Genomic DNA, 16,322 nt, shown 5'->3' on the forward strand with positions numbered 1-16,322 from the left:
GTATGCTTCTAAAAACGCGTTCAATATCCGAAGAATATTATTAAATATACGATTATTATATTTGTGTATATATTGAAAAAAATATTACAGTTCCAAGATGTTTTTAATAAGTCGAATGATAACAAATGATACCGCATACGATCGGTCAGACGAGGTTATCATTATGACGCTCGCCGCCATCTCCTGGGTGCATGACATCGCAAGACGAGACTATAATTTATCGTTCCAACGATTGTTTAGTGACTTAAACGTCTTCTTTGTGCCCGAGCTGAGATGACGTATGTCGACCGCTAACCGCGTTCGATTAGGATCGACATCCTTGGACAATAATTTATTTATCTTCGCGTATGACAATCGAAAGACCGATCGGTCCTGCCGATATAGGTTGCCGGAGAGCAATCAGCTACCAACGAACTTCTGACTCTCCTCCGAACGAGCGTTCATAAGCATTTGAATGGGCCAATCAATCACGCGGCTCTTCTCCCTCCTTTCCCCCTCCTGCCACATTCTCTCCTCGTTCGTTTTGATGACGTCACACTACAGTCATCCCCTATTAGTGGGGTGTGATAGCGACCAGCAGCTCGTACATGGCGGATCGCAGAAGAACAGCGGCGGAGGTTGACAATCCCGACCGAGGGAGGTTGGTAATTATATATTCCAAGGGTGTCTCGCCGATCAGTCAATGTTTCCGCTACAGCTCTCCGACAATGGACCAAAGATAGAAAAAGCTTATCTGTCACTGCGCGCCGTACTTCCTTAGGGGAGACGGAAAACGAAACTTTTAATTCGCGCCGCGATCGCCGTGTCTGGCAATGAAAAATTAAACCGCCGGCGCGATTCGACTGTGCGCACAAAAGGGATGTTAATTAGTTAAATTCGACTCGACGTACAAAGATAGAGTCTGAGATCATGAGATTGGCTAGCATGAAAGAATATTAAAAGTTGGGTTTCATCTTTTCATTATAAAAATTATCCACGATGTTAATTGCAAGAATTTTCCGGCAATTTTTTAAAAATAAATGTACAAGAAAACTTTTCATACTTAAAACTCTTGTAGGGATTCTTTGATTCGATAATAACTTGCTAGCGCGCGTTTCAAAGTATCGTTTGTCCTTATTCATTTTCTTCTTCACAGAGCACAAGTTCGCGGCCAATAACCGCCATAATGGTATTTGATGTTAATCGGGCTTTGAGTGCGAGTTCACACACGCGACGGTCGCATCTCGAACGCATGAGCGAGTTGATTAAATTCAAACACCTCGTAGCTCGAATGCCAGAGTGCGTTGATGTCGAGCGGACCGGATGCGTGTGCGTGAGTTCAAATATGCTCATATCGGTCTCGCTCAAAGGACTGAGGTAACTCTCTCGCTGTCCGACAATAGTCACGCATGATAATAGCATACCATCCGAACCCCTCAACCAGTCTGACAACGTCCGGTCGTCTGGAAGGAGCAAATACCGAAATCGTTGGATCGGCCGTCGAAGTCGCATATTTCCATCGCTACTACTGAATTTTACTCGTGTACATTCGCATGTTACTTTAAATCTATGATTTAGCATAATCGGGATAATCATATAAAAAATGATATGATAGAAAATTAATTTCCTCCTTTCTTTTTCAGTTAATGTATTTAACTGAAATATGCACTTTAACAATGTGCATTTATTCTGCGATAAATCACGGTATCACGCACTTAAATTTTACAAGTTCATGCTAAATTGTATGAAATGATACAAAAAGATAACTTCAATAAATACTCTATACAAGTTTGGCAATAAAATTTCCGGTCGATACTCGACCGGAGATAAATCCAGCAATCAGCCCTTGCGAAACGGCAAACGGCCCGACAGGTCGCGTTTGTATCGTCGAGAGCAAAATCAAAAACGAGCCCGGTGATTTTTACGGCCGTTTCGAGCTGCAGTTTTGCAGGAGAACGGCTGGACGCACGCGGTATTTTTGCGTCCGTCGCGTCGGCGCTCGCTTAACGTATCGTGACAGTTTCATCTAGCGGATCGCGAACGAGCGCATAACGATTTCGGATCATTCGCGATTTAAATAGTCGCTCCATCCCATAACGATCCGTCATACCGCTTTCTCGTTTTCTCTCTCTCGGTTTTCCACCCGTGGAGAATTTCTCCGCGGTATGAAGTCTCGCGCGGCCGCGAAAACGTCGAAACGACGTAGGCACGATGCGTCGCGTCGCGCGAGAGCAATCTAAAATCTGTCAGGGCTTTGATCGATGCGCGCCGTTCGCCATTTTAATGCCTATCACCCGACAACAAGCCTCACGTGAAATACGAGTTAACCCCCGGGGCGTTCTCACCCTCATCAAAGCGCGATCATCCCTCGAGGAATTCAAAACGGCGTCGGCGTCGGCGTCGGCGTCGGCTCTGTCGTGTGAAAATGTTTAAAACCGTCGCGCAACCCTGAATCATTATCGGGGATCATTATCGCATTTGCGGTATCGTTCGTGTACATCTCATCTATTGATTTTTCCACCGAAGGGATCAGGATTAGAAAATTCCCAAATAGAAGGGCGAAAATCTTTCCGGATAATCGGTGCCGCGTCTAGTCCCTTTAGTTGCATGGGATTGCTTTTTTATTAAAAGTAGTAACATTATAATGCATCAAAAATTAGTAATTTAAAAAATGTAAACAATTAATCTTATTTTTTATCCAATCTTTTCTTCATTGAAAATATAAAGTATAAATTATATAGCATAATTTTAATAAATTTGACTTTTACGAGAAGATTTCGATGAATTTTATATCATGTTAAACGAATAAGTTAATGTCAGATGTTTTTTCAGATATTGTTTTTATACGTCGCCGTAGTTTTATTCTCGAAAACAACCATACATGGAATTCCGAAATTACACGAGGATTTCTTGCGCGAACGAACTTTGGGATAATCGCGAAAATATTATGGTAACCCGATTTGTGACCAGCTATCGCAGCTGAGGAGAGACGGACAGTATATCGAATCATCGTTAGGTGGAAGATGGGATTTACCGAGCCGCTGGAAAAACTCGGAAAATCCAATGAAGGCGGCCTAATCCTGGCAGAGTTCCGCGGCGGAAGCGTGAGAGCGCACCTTGATGCAAACTAATGACGGTTTCATTTGCCGGGAAAATCCGGCGCGATGTTGCGTGCGACGCTTTATGAAAAGCGGAACGTAAAACAATCCGCTATTAAAACGCCATGAACCGGCAGTGTTTCGACGCGCGCGGATGAAAATTTTATTCGCGTTACTTGCTAAATTTCACTTAAATCGTACTGGCGTTTCGAAATGCGCAGCACGAGAGCGTAACCGAATTTTGTCACGAGTCGATTACATTTGACACACCGACATGGTGCGGCGCGTTGAAATTACGTGATATCACCCGCGCACACATCGATATTTAATAATTCCAACCAAGGGCCCCCCCACCCCCTAAAACCGATACGCGCGAATGTGTAACTGATCCATTTCCGCGTTACCTTGTTACGACGATGCATTCGCTGCGAAATAAAGTCCCCTACGATTACATATCGTAAATTGTTGCAAATAATTTTTTATGTATATTGCAGTATATATCACGCGGTATAAAATAATATTCTCGTACATGAAATTAATGTCGAAATAAAGAATCATATAATCACAGATTATTGCATGAGACATACTGCAATTCACTATCCGTAACGAAATTTAATCGTCCAATTACACTACGGTAGAGACAATAACGAAACAACTGTTTCCTTCCGCAATATCCAATGGGGCTCGTATGATGGCAGAAACTGGGGGAAAGAGCGCAACGACGGCGCATGGGGGCGACATATTTTCTGTAATTCACTTATGGAGGAAATAAATCCGCATGACAGTACGTGCCGGCGAAAAAGATGAGTCCCGTAGATTTGATGGGGCTCGAATGCCTCGAGACACTCGTAAAAGACGCATCCGCGCTGGCGAGCATAAAATTAGAAGAATGGGCTTAAAAGGATTTGAAAGGATTGTCGTCGGCCCCGCCTGCGAGAGCCTGTCTCGCTTTTCACCTATCTCTAAGTCGGTATTCCTCGCAGAAAGCGTGGATATAGTTTGAGTTTCAAATAGAAGTTCCTTCCAGAAGCGGCGGTAAGAAGAGAAACGCATTTTACAGGAACCAGTTGGGATGCGCCGGGGACGCAGTATTTTTCGCAGGATGAAGCTCGAAGCGGAGAGCGAAAAAGAAGCTGCGCCTGAGAAAATGTATATTGTCGCTTCGAGAAATGGCACGCTCGTATTGCATAGTGTCACGCGTAATATACGTCTCATAGAAGAGCTCGGCGTGCAATTTAGAGAAAACATACATTTTATGCTGCTTCGAGAAATGACGTAGCTACTCTATACATTGTATTCAGAATAAAGATTATACAAAAATATGAGTGACAATTCACATGTGTGTTATAAAAAACATATATGAAACATATCGAAAAATTCCAATACTTGACTAAAATTATCACAAAATTAAAATATTATAAAATATTAATAAATTTACACATGCACACTCTTCTATCCGATATCTAATATATTAGTTCGTATAGCGAAAAAAAGTAGATTCTCATTAAATGAGACAAATAAAAAATGCAAGATATCTGTAAACGGAGATATAGTATATTTCCAAAGTTGAGAGCAGAAATACTGTCTTTCGAAATGAAATGGATTTTCGGACGATTGAATGGAAGGCGCGGTAATACGAAGACAAAAAGAAGAGTTCTGATAAAGGCGGGCGTTAGGACTAATGACGGTGCTTAAGAAAAAGCTTAATCGTCCTCGGGACGCAATGATGTGTCATTTATAACGTTACGTTACGCGTGTGTATATATATATATATATATATATATATATATATATATATGTGTGTGTGTGTATATATGTATATATACACGATTCTCCCTCCTCTGGATTAATTGCTGTCCAATTAATGGCTCGTCATTAGCGGGGAAGGACCACTAAGTAATCGCGTCAGCATGATTGACTCAGACATATTCCACATACGAATAAGTGAAGATTAAATGTTGCTCTTAATACAAGTTACTCTCTACATAATTCTTTCACTTAGCCTCATCACGTACAAAAATTATTTCTAAAAATTATTCTATTTTTAAGTGAAATTATTCTTCGTAATCATAGGAATAAATAGAATTTGTTGAAATTATATTTCAACAAATATATTTAAATTTGCATTACGTCAAAATAGTTAATAATTAAACTATTTAATTAATAGATGAAGTAAAACTTTAACGCAATAAATTTTCGACTCAATAATTCAACATATCAATTTGTATGTTAAAACAGTAAATTTAAAAAGTTTTTATCCTTAAAGAAATATTGAAATTTTTATGTTTAAAATATGTATGTGAAATACATTGTTGAAAAAAGATTCAAAAAGGAAATTAGAGAAAAAATATATTTTAAACATATATGGAAAACACATGTGGAATATACCTATATATTACATACACGTTTGGTATATCAAACAATTATGTAATACAGAAATTGATGAGACAATTTGCATACTGTCACAATCACTACCTGCCAATAATGCGTTAGACGCACTAGTGCCATCAGGTAGTCCGGTTGTCCGATTATACAGGGAGTCGATTTTTCCAAGTCGCGCATGAACGATCTCGTTCGATCCGCCGACGTGTCAAGGACACACACAGACGGCTAACAGAGTTTATTAATTTACTCGAGCATGGAAATCGTAATTAGCCTGGACACTGGTGACAGGAACAGGCTCGCCCTTCGGGCAGACGTGTGTCGATCTGCGTACACGCAATGTCGAGGATACCTGGTGGTAGCCTGGGGCAGCCCGAGAACAAAGCCCTCGGTTTCCTGATCGATGATTAAGTGGCGCCACGTTGCCGTAGCTCGTGGAAAAAGAGAAAGAGTTATACCATTAGTGTTAATTTCCGAAATCGCTGAGCATGCAAGTTAAATGACTCCATTATCTATCCGATCGTTCAACATGTAAAGTTACAAAAATATTGTAATTTAAAATGATAATTTTGAGGTAACATATAACTCTCTCTCCATCTCCAAAGTTGTGCATTTACTTTCTAATAAAATATATATTTTATCACATTAATAAATATATTTTACATTTCCCAATAATTATAAAAAATTTATTTAACGTAAATGTTGTATAGGATAAAAGTCAACAAGATATTTAAAATAATGACATGTAATGTATAATCTACAACTTGATAATTCCTGGATGTGTATAATTCCGTGTTAATTCCGTGTTAAGTTGATTACAGTGACGTTTGACGATTTATAGCCGAAGACCAACCTTTATATCCGCGATCTACGACCACTTTATCGCCGCCACGCTATTCGCAAATGCGCGTTCCGCGCATAGGCAGTCCAAATCATGCAATTACGTATTACAATTGCTAGCAACTAACGGCGCCCATTGTCGCCTCATCAGGCAAAGCGACGGTCGGTTGGATTTGCCAATTCTAATCAAGCCGCGAGAGCGAGACGTCTAATCAGAGAGTCGGGCGTTAAAGCGATGATCCCGGAGCTGAAATTAACAATGTTGTTAACAAGCGTAGCGTCCCCGACAATCCCCGGGACTACTGCTGGCAGAATGCGCGGATATCCAACGCTGAAAGCACCGAAAAGCTCCCGCTCTCTGTGGGAGATAAGTGTGACGACCTGTCCAACGACACTTGGCCGAGGGGGAAGGGTTGACGCAATCAACGTAAAACGTAAACGCCGACGTAACAGGGATTAGTTATCTTCAACACCCTCGTGGATACAGCGCCTCACGCTTATGGCAACGAATGAGGGGGATGAGACTGAGGGAGAGGAGGCGGCGAAATCACCGCGCAGCCTTTCCAGTAATTACGCCAAGAAAATGGTGTCAATAGCGGCGGCTAGTCTGGGATAACCGCTGACGAAAATCGGTAAGCGACAATACTTCGGGATGGTTATGACCCCGATCTGACGCGATAATGTCGATGCTCTATCGGGAACGACGTCGTTCCATGCCAGGAGAATCGACGTTAATGTCTTAGAGGGTCTGCGCAAAAATGCGCTGACAGATCCATTATACGACAAATTATGCGAAGACATCTTCGGTTCACGAATTGTTGGAAATGTTGCAAGTGAAAAACTGACGCAAGATATATATCATTTGCTGTACAGATTAATAGATGTACGTTAAGTAGATTTCGTGCTGCGAAACTTTAAATGCGACTTTATTCTATAATATTATCGTTGTTATAGAAACAGTTCTTTTATTGTTTATGGATATCTTATTTAAATATTTCTAATCGATATGTTTCCAAATTTGTTTTATAACAGTTTGAAAATGAATAACTTGAAACCCGGTTGAAAAAAATGATTCGCGAACTGTAGCAAGAAAACAAGACCATACGTATTGCCAACAGTGTAGTGCTCGATCACGCAATTTTTCGAAGCTTTGATGTAACGGACGGGCGATAAAGTGCGTACAAAATACAACGAAAGACCGAGAAAAATGGATAAACACATCCGGTGGCCGATTGAACGGGTTCCTGCGTTTTGTTTTCCGTCCGCTGCGTCGATGGCGGTGGCCCCGATAAAAAAAAAACGAGAAAAAAAGAGAACGATTGACAGTCGCGCGCGCGCAAGGTGTTAATCCCTTTTACAATTCCCGATAACGTCATCGGCAGAGCGGTCACAAACGGCCCTTTGACGCACTCGGAACGCATCGTAGGGCGACGCAGGACGCCCGAAAATGTTTTTGCGCGTCCGCAAACGCGGTGACCAATGACAACGATAAATAATAGACGCGGAATTATATTGCTTTTGTATTCATATTAAGGCTATATGCGCCGCGGTCGTTCAGCGCGCCGCGTCTGAATATTTTCCTTCTATTCGGGATTAATGGCTCGGACGTATTTTATAGGGAGCACCCACTGTCCGTGCGCGATATCCATGCAGAAACTGACCGCTGCCCGTTTCTCGCGTAATATATCGTCGGAAGTTTAAAAGTAATACGAGGACTAAGAGGGGGGAGGGAAGGGAGATACGAGAAGGGAGACGAGCAGAGAGAATAGAGTAGCTGTATCAAAGTGACCTCACTTTTCTCCGGGGAGATTTAAATTTTAGAATTCTGACGTTACACGTACGTGTCTTGCGAGTCTGCGGGGAGACGGAGGAAGATATAAAGGGAGGAAAAATCGGAGTGAGATATTGATCAAACTTTCTAACTCACCGGCATGACGATAAGATGTATTAATTCGTGAGCAAGACGAGCAATCGAGAGAGGGATCTTCAGTCCTTGGATGACGATGGTGACGTTTGAGAGATGGAAATAATTCTTTTTCTGTAAAAGAAAAATATGTTGAATGTGAATAAATAAATTTTGTTGCGTTCTCTGCAAAAATATCACTATTACCGACACAAAATAATGCGATTCTTATCTTGACAGAAAAAATTAAAATTAGAATCTTTCCATTCTATGAATTAAATTATATTTAATCTACAAATAAATTTTATTTTACTTTTTTAAAAATATTAGTGAATATAAACTTGGTTAATTTTTTCGTTTTACTTTTCAATTAATTGACGATGATTGTGCTGCGCTACCTTTATTTTACTACACTTATGAACATGAAAAGCACAAAGCAAATAGAAATTAATGAGTCATCGCACGCATCGAAATAGCGAATAAAACTGTAGCAATAGTTATCCCATGTGGTCCGACACAAGAGTATCACGATGTACGCATGACAGTGCAGTTAATCAAAATTTACTTTCGCACCCTCAAATACGCACGTGCTGGTAACACGTGCTGCTCTCTGTCGAGGCCATCTTCCATCTGTCAAAAATCGACAGCAAACGTGCGGGTAATACATACGCAAATGATAAAAATCTCGCGATTACATGCAACCGTTGTTATGTCACGAATTACAGTAGAGACGATGCGTGAAAAGGGAGAGAAATCAATATTTATATTAAATATATATAAACGCATTCACACAGGGAGTTTACAAAATGTCTTTATGACAAAATTAGATGATAAATATTTTCTTATTTTTATGTATTATGCATTACATTATAGGATTATATTAATCATTATAATTGTTCTACAGCAATTTTAATATCTACAAATTTGCATTTTTTTAATCGCATAAAAGTCTTATGCATGAATGAAATACCGCGAACACTCCGATATGCATCCCTTCATATGTACTCGGCGCCAACGGCGCGTAAAAACCAAGCGTATCCTCATCGTTGATCCGGCGCGTAATTACGAGCAGGCGGGGAAACAGGTAACGTTTCTCCGTTTGAAGGATCGACATTGTCTCCCCTGCCACCGGAGAGCGGATTCCGAAGTCAGTCGCGTTCACATTTGTCGCAAACAAGGTCTCCCTTTGAGAGGCGCGTCGTCGGCCGCAAAAATGGGGGAGCATCGGCGGGAAAAAAAGCTCGGGAAACGCGAAATCTCACCTTAAACCACCCGGATCCGGGAGTTCCTTTGAAGGCCCCGGGTGGAAGCCAAATTCTATTCGCAGACGCATACATACATGTATATATCTCTCCGTTATATACATAGATGCGTTCGAGGGCGGCTTCCTTTCAGCCCTTGCAGTCCGTGACCATTATAGCGTAGCCGTAGGGTGTCTATGGGGTTGTTCGCAGACCGAGAATCGAGCGAGCGAGACGAGACGCGGCGGTCGCTATCGACCTTCCGGAAGGGTCGATTGTTGACCGAAAAAGTCGCCAATTTAAAAGGACCCCCAGCGCTTCTCTCTCCGCGAGGCATGCGAAGGAACAAGAGGACCCTGGAAGGGAGATCGGCGCACGCCTGACTTCGAACAAGCAATTATATTGTTACGAAATGTTTACAACGAGATTATTGTCAGCGGCAGCATCTTGCGCCCCCGGGTGATGGTTGCCTCGACGAATCTTTCTTGTATTATCAGTTTTATTCGACCAAGGGATTCGCAGTAGACTGCCGGCGGCGCGTCTTTTGTGAGCGGAAATGATGTTCCACGCGTGCATGTTGCTTTACTAAAGTGTCTGATAAGATGACGAGGTACAGATACGAATTTCGAGAGAGAGAGAAAAATGTAATTCCTAGTTTTTAATGTTGTTTCACGATTAAAATTTCTTTTCGTAAATCAATTAAATCTAGATTCGCAAAACTAAAGTAATTTCCATAGGTGTTCAAACGAGCAACATGCGGATAAGGTTAGCGACAAACATATAATTTTTCGTACGCTGCGAAAGTAGGGCGTAAACTGGAAAACAAGCGTCGCGCAGCGAGACCCAGAGATGGATGCTAATTGGCAATCGCGCAGCAGAGAATAAGAATCGAAAACTCACCGATATTTCATTACCCCCGACAAAGTGTGTACACGCCGCAAGCGCTTTTTTAAAGCCGGCAACGGTTGTTTGTCGATCACTATCCGCCTAGTAGCGCAAGCTCGGTTAACAGCTCTCCGGTGTTTGTTGACTCGCACGCACGCATCAAAAACAACGCGGGTGTTTGCGCCAACGAGGGACCGTCCTGGAACGTCCGCCGGTTCAACGGCTTGTCGGCTGACAAGTTCAGAAGTCGCGGCTATTAACGCCCGGTATTCAATCCCGCGCGCGAAAACAATGGGAATGCGCGACGAGATTAAATTCCACGGCTGCAATATGCAGTAAAGGATTAAGAGTTAATAATTCAAGAAGGCGCGATTGTGACGTCCGAGGATTGTCGGAGTTGCCGGCAATAAAGAGTGACACGGCGGGCGAAGGGAGCGACGAGGAAGGGAGGAAGGAAGGCGTGAAACGGGGGTCGAAACGCGGGTCGAAGGTGACAGACCGCCCGATCGTACGCATACCTGCGTACGTGTTCCGTTCGCACGCGCGGTCCCGATTCGCCACGATGGAGATTCTTCCGCGTGCGGAAAGGAAGAATTTGCGCCTGGCGAGAATTTGCATGCAAATAGCGTCGCGAATCCCGGTCGCGCGGCAAACGGCGCGGCACGGCAATCAGTTTTGCGGTCTCGCGGCCGTAATTGAATGTGGCGTAAATAAATAAATAATGTCGCCCGTGTGCGCGGGAGACCGCGCGCATCTTCGCCACCTTAAAGGTCGAGACTTCGATTAAGCCTCGCGCGCCTCGGTCGGCGTCCTCTCTTCTCGGTGTGAGGCCCCGTCGTTTTCTCCTCCCCCTGTTCCCTCGGATGGAGAGGTCCTCGCGTCCACGCTTCCGACGCGCGGCGCCGAAAGGGAACACCGCCGCAGTCGGAATTTTTCTCGAGGATTAATTTGCGGTCGGCCGGCCCCCCTCATCTCGACTGTCAAGACTACCGGCATTACCGGCTACCGTAGGTATGTCCGGCTTGGACTGCACGCACGATCACCCGCCTCCCTGTCTCTCTCCGTCCTCTACGTTCTACGCGCCAAACCCCGCATGACGATTAATTATTCGACAAATCCTTTTCTTCTCGCGCCGCGAAAACGTGCCGTGAACGCCGACGTCGCCACTGCGTCCGCACAGCGTAGATAAGCGTATAATTAGCGGCGCAGATTGGAGTTTTTTGTAATTTGCAAGCGCTCGCGTCAGACTCGGCTATTTTCGATTTAACAAATTATCGATGAGGAATGTCTGGCTTTGTGTAATGGAAAAACGCGATTAATTATTAATAATTTTCTCATATAGATATTACTTTGTGAGATTTTTCAATTTAGCAATTAGATTATTCAAATTAGATACAGTTAAATTTTTAATAAAAATAAAATTGATAAAGATATGTCGAAAAATAGAATATTTTTGTTGAATTCAATTGATCCAGGGAAGCTATAAACTTCAAGTCGAAGCGTGCAGAAGTTCTTTAACCCCGAATGCATACACACAGTCATAGAGGAACCAAAAAGTACACATCGTTTCTTTCGTCTCGGGATGAACTGCCAGATATTGCTGCTCTTTCCACGAATGATTGTCGGTGGCTCAAACAGCGACATAAAGGGAACAAAATATTTACCTCGCGAAGCAGTCAGACTTACTCACTCGTCTTCTGGTTATAGAGAGTATCAACACAATCCGCATTTACTGCGGCGAACTTTTTTCCTGTGTTGCAAAGATAAAAAGCGCGGAATAATTCTTCATATTATTCTGTTTAAAATCGCTTGAGAAAATTTTAATCGAAAATTTGATTGACGTAAACAATAGTGCGTTGAATATAATTGTCATTCCAGAAAATAATATGCCATTGTTTTAATCCATCACAATACAGTCGAGCAACATAACGGTACAATGCACTTGTTGCGTAAGTTACGCAATATGACGGAACTTAATTAGTATGTCTGGTTGTGTCAGCGGCAAGCCAAAATCGATTTTGCGCGTCAAAGTTAAATGGTCAAATATTCGCACACTATCTCTTTGTATTACGTATAAAAAATTTCAAAACAATAAAGCTTTTACTTGCAATATCAAAGCTAAAGACCGATTCTATTGCTTTTCATTTTATATATTATTGATAAAAATTGAAAAAAAATTATCATATTGTCGCGTATTATTTCCGACAGCGCGATCGAGAAAAGAAATCGAGAAACCTTCAACGTACGCGCAAATATTCCGACCACAAATCTGCCCTCGCACATTCGACTAAATCTCCGCTCTTCGCGAGCGCAAAAATGAAAAAGCAGCCACAGGCTCTCTCAATTTACAGCCGCTATCGACGCACAATGTAGGCACGCGGAGAACGAAAGGCTCCTCTCTCGGTGAGGGGCCATAAAAATGTCAGAGCGTATCCCGAAGTAGTGCGATTTGCGGCGCATCGTATCCGAACTCGTCGCCCGGCGCAGCAGACGACAACGTCATCTCTTCCTTTTTTCCTCTTTCGGTGCGCTCGCTTTGAAAAACATCGCGTTCGTCGCGGGTGTAGAATAGCGCGTAACGTGTGCGTGATGTATACAGTCGGTGGGCAGTGTCGCGTACGATCCCGCGCAAGGTCCCGCACAATCTTCTCCGGCTTGCGTCGGATTTGCGGCACCCATGTATGCGCTCGATGCGCTCGATGCGCTCGACGAGTGCGGTCACCGACGACCCGACATTGCGGCCTCTCTTCATGGAAGCGTCGGCGATAAACCAACGAAACTTATTGCCTCGGCTCGCGGTCGGTGGCGCGATTTTTTACGGCGACCGCGAGAGCGACCGGCATCCCCGCCCCTTATTGACGCCCCCGATGACCTTACCAAGGCGACCAAGTCAATGAACGTCGCTCTTCTCTCTCTCGTATTTCACCCTTCCTGCTTTCTTATGCGCATCCAGGAAAGGGCAGATATATTCTCTCGTCGAGGAGACGGGAGAGAAGCGCGATTCTGTTCGGGTGAGAATTCGGCGATTGCCCGAGCGCTATTGCTCGGAAGGCCCGCGTATTTCACACGTTCTTATTAGTTTTTGCCTCCCGGGTATCTTTCTCGAGAGCAACCAGAGAGAACGCGAGAGAGAGGAAAAGAGACGGGGTAGTCGCCGCGAGAATATCCTCCGGTATTCTGCATAATACTTATTTTATGCGCGACGTCGCGCGAGGAAATTCTAAGAGAGAAACTATAAGAGACTCGCTGCGACGACGCGGCGAGCTCACGACGACGCAATCTGCATTTTCGAAAATAAAGCGCGAGTATCTCCGATGGTTATGCGCCGTGGAGATTCATCCGAAGGGGAACGACTCCTCGCATTCGAATTTCGCGATAGCGTCGCCGCAATTTCTGCCATGAAGTTTTAAAGCCCTGCTCAAGCACACATACGGAGTATCAATCCGTACAATGTCTCGCGAAATAGACAAGGAGCAGAGATATCAGTGGAAAAGGACTGTCGACTCAAATAATTAACCATGAAAATAGAAATAATGATACGGAAAATTTCGCGGGAAATCTCGAGGTTGCAAATCGAGCTCACGTAAATGTTGGCAAATGTTGCGTAGATGAGGTGTTATTTATCGCGCGTCAACGCGTTACAAGATACACATGCGTGCGCGCTCGTTTTGGACGCGTCATGCTCGGAGGAGCGGATACGAAGGGTGAGAAGGGCGTGATTTTTCAACGTCCCGGAACGGAAACTCATGGAGGATGCTCGAAACCGCGGAACGACGAGATTTCTCGTTAAGCATCAACTACCATCTTTTTTCGTCTCTCTTTCTCTCTTTCTCTGTTGGTAAACGTCTCTCCGGAGGCGACCGAGAATGATCGAAGACGGAGGACTTTACCCCACTCTGGCTTTTGACAAAAAGTGAGAAAGCGTGAAGATTGATGCCTCGGTCATCTTAGCACTTTGCCGAGTCACCGGACATTAGAGGGTCGAGCCAATGCGCCCCGCTCGTGGCGGAGAAACAGAGTGTAAAATGCATTTAATTCCCGTGTCGCGGAGACGAGGGTGGCCCCGCCGATTTGACGTTACGAAAAACCTCCCTCCGACGGCGACTCTAACTGCCGATGATTTCGCACTCCTAGAATCAAATGTCAACTCGGATATCTCGGATATGGCAAACCTCGTTGAACGGTTACACGGTCGTCTCGTTAGAGTGATTGTCGCAAATTGTGCGTCCGAATAGATAAAATGGATTTAGATAACGTGCGATATTAATACTTAATTGTAGAAATTTTTTAAAACTGTATCGCAAACTTTTTCTACGTAATAGGCTAAAATTAGTGTCAATTGGTATTGTTATTGCATATTTCAAATGCGAAAGAAAAACTTTGAGAACAAACGTCTATCCTAAAACTTTGAATAAACAGCAATTATCTCATTTCCCGAAGAATAAGAAGATCCTGAAAGAACGAGAATGAGAATAACGGAGAAAGTTATTAATAGACAGGCAAAGGACGTGCCTTTATTAGGCCGGTCATAATTAATTCTATCAAGCTTCCTACGTTAACTGTGTGCCCGTACATATTTTATCCCTTGGAAAGTCAATCCTTGTTTCGCGGTAACAAGAAGTTCCATTGGGAGATGAATAGAAGATGAAAATTCGCGCTGCAATAGTTTCTGAAGGAGACGCGAAGAATAAATAATAATAGGCAAAAGATTTAGCGGAAATGTTATATAACAAAGTAAATTATTTAATTTTTAAAGAATTTTCTTTGTTCCTAATTTATTTCGAAATATATTTTTCATTTTAATTAGTACTTTCTACATGTATTATTATGCATTCATTTTTTTAATTATTATAACATAATATTTATTTATTCACATATACATACACATGTGTAATAAATTTTTAATAAATTTTGTGTCACATTATAATAATTTAAAAAAATGGTAAATAAATGAATGCATAATAATAAATGTAAAAGATACTAATTGAAATAAAAAATAAATTGCAAAGGAAGAAAAAAATTCGAAGCACATGTAACGCACAACTACTGTGTGTACGTGTGTGGTAGAACACTAAAATAAATTAAACGAATCCCGCACGTGTGATGTTTAAAGCCGATGGGTACTTGAACGGTTCTACGCTGTTGGCGATGTCGACACGGCGCGTACAGGATGAATAATAAAACGGCCGGTGCCACACACGCCATAGCGAAGGCGGAAAAAGTCGGTGAGGCACGTCGACGATCAAGAAGGAACGAACATTCGCGCAGGCCGCGTCGGGCAAAGTACCGCGACGACGAGTCCATATCTGCGTCCACGCGTGTTCGCTCACGATGCATGTACAGTGTTAATAAACGGCATCTGTCACCGGGCATTGCGTTGCATTTCCCGTTTTACGCTCGCTCCGCCCGGTTTATGTTTCGCTTTATGTTTCGCACCGAGTGCGCGGCTCGTCCCGAGTACGCGTCGTGGATGTATTCGTTCGCGTAATACCGGGCGGGTAGTGCATTTTTATCCTCCTTTACCCTATTTCTCTCTTCCCTCGCTAATCACGCTAGTCACCCTGCTGATGCTTTGACTCCAATCTCTACGTCATTCGTCGCGGACGGAGATTTTACGTTGCGCGCCGGCGAATTGTCAGATTTTCCCCTGTTACGACACACGTTACTTAATATCGTATTCATTATCGAAATTATTCCGGCGTAGTCTCGTATTCGGCTCGCTCGTATTCCGATGCACGTGTTTTTCCGTTTTTTTCCCCTTTTGTTTCTCGCTTTTAACGGGAATACATTTCGCTGTCTGTGCCATGGAAAAAATGAGGGGCGCCAGAGGTTGACAAAGCAACGGTACGGATCGTGTTTTGAGCCGATCGGTTGAGTGCATCGATGAACCATTCATTTTTCAATATCTCATTCTGAAGCATCGAGATCATCCCTCACGGATTCGGCTCTCGCAAAAACACGCGACTTTTGTCATCGGGTGATGTACGATCCAGC

At 43.2% G+C, this 16,322-nt stretch overlaps 1 long non-coding RNA gene across 2 annotated transcripts in view; it reads right to left on the minus strand.

The window, feature by feature from the left end:
- The window catches only part of LOC145977532 (uncharacterized), a 223,344-nt gene that overhangs the window by 125,429 nt on the left and 81,593 nt on the right, over nucleotides 1-16,322 (minus strand). For both annotated transcript variants that reach the window (XR_014440539.1, XR_014440540.1), the window contains one exon: nucleotides 8,227-8,337. This is a non-coding gene — a long non-coding RNA (uncharacterized LOC145977532). The remainder of the gene's footprint in view (nucleotides 1-8,226; nucleotides 8,338-16,322) is intronic.

Source organism: Camponotus vicinus, unplaced genomic scaffold (assembly GCF_025532165.1).
Source record: "Camponotus vicinus isolate PSW18456_S1 unplaced genomic scaffold, iyCamVici1.0 SCAF_9, whole genome shotgun sequence".
Lineage (NCBI taxonomy): Eukaryota > Metazoa > Arthropoda > Insecta > Hymenoptera > Formicidae > Camponotus > Camponotus vicinus.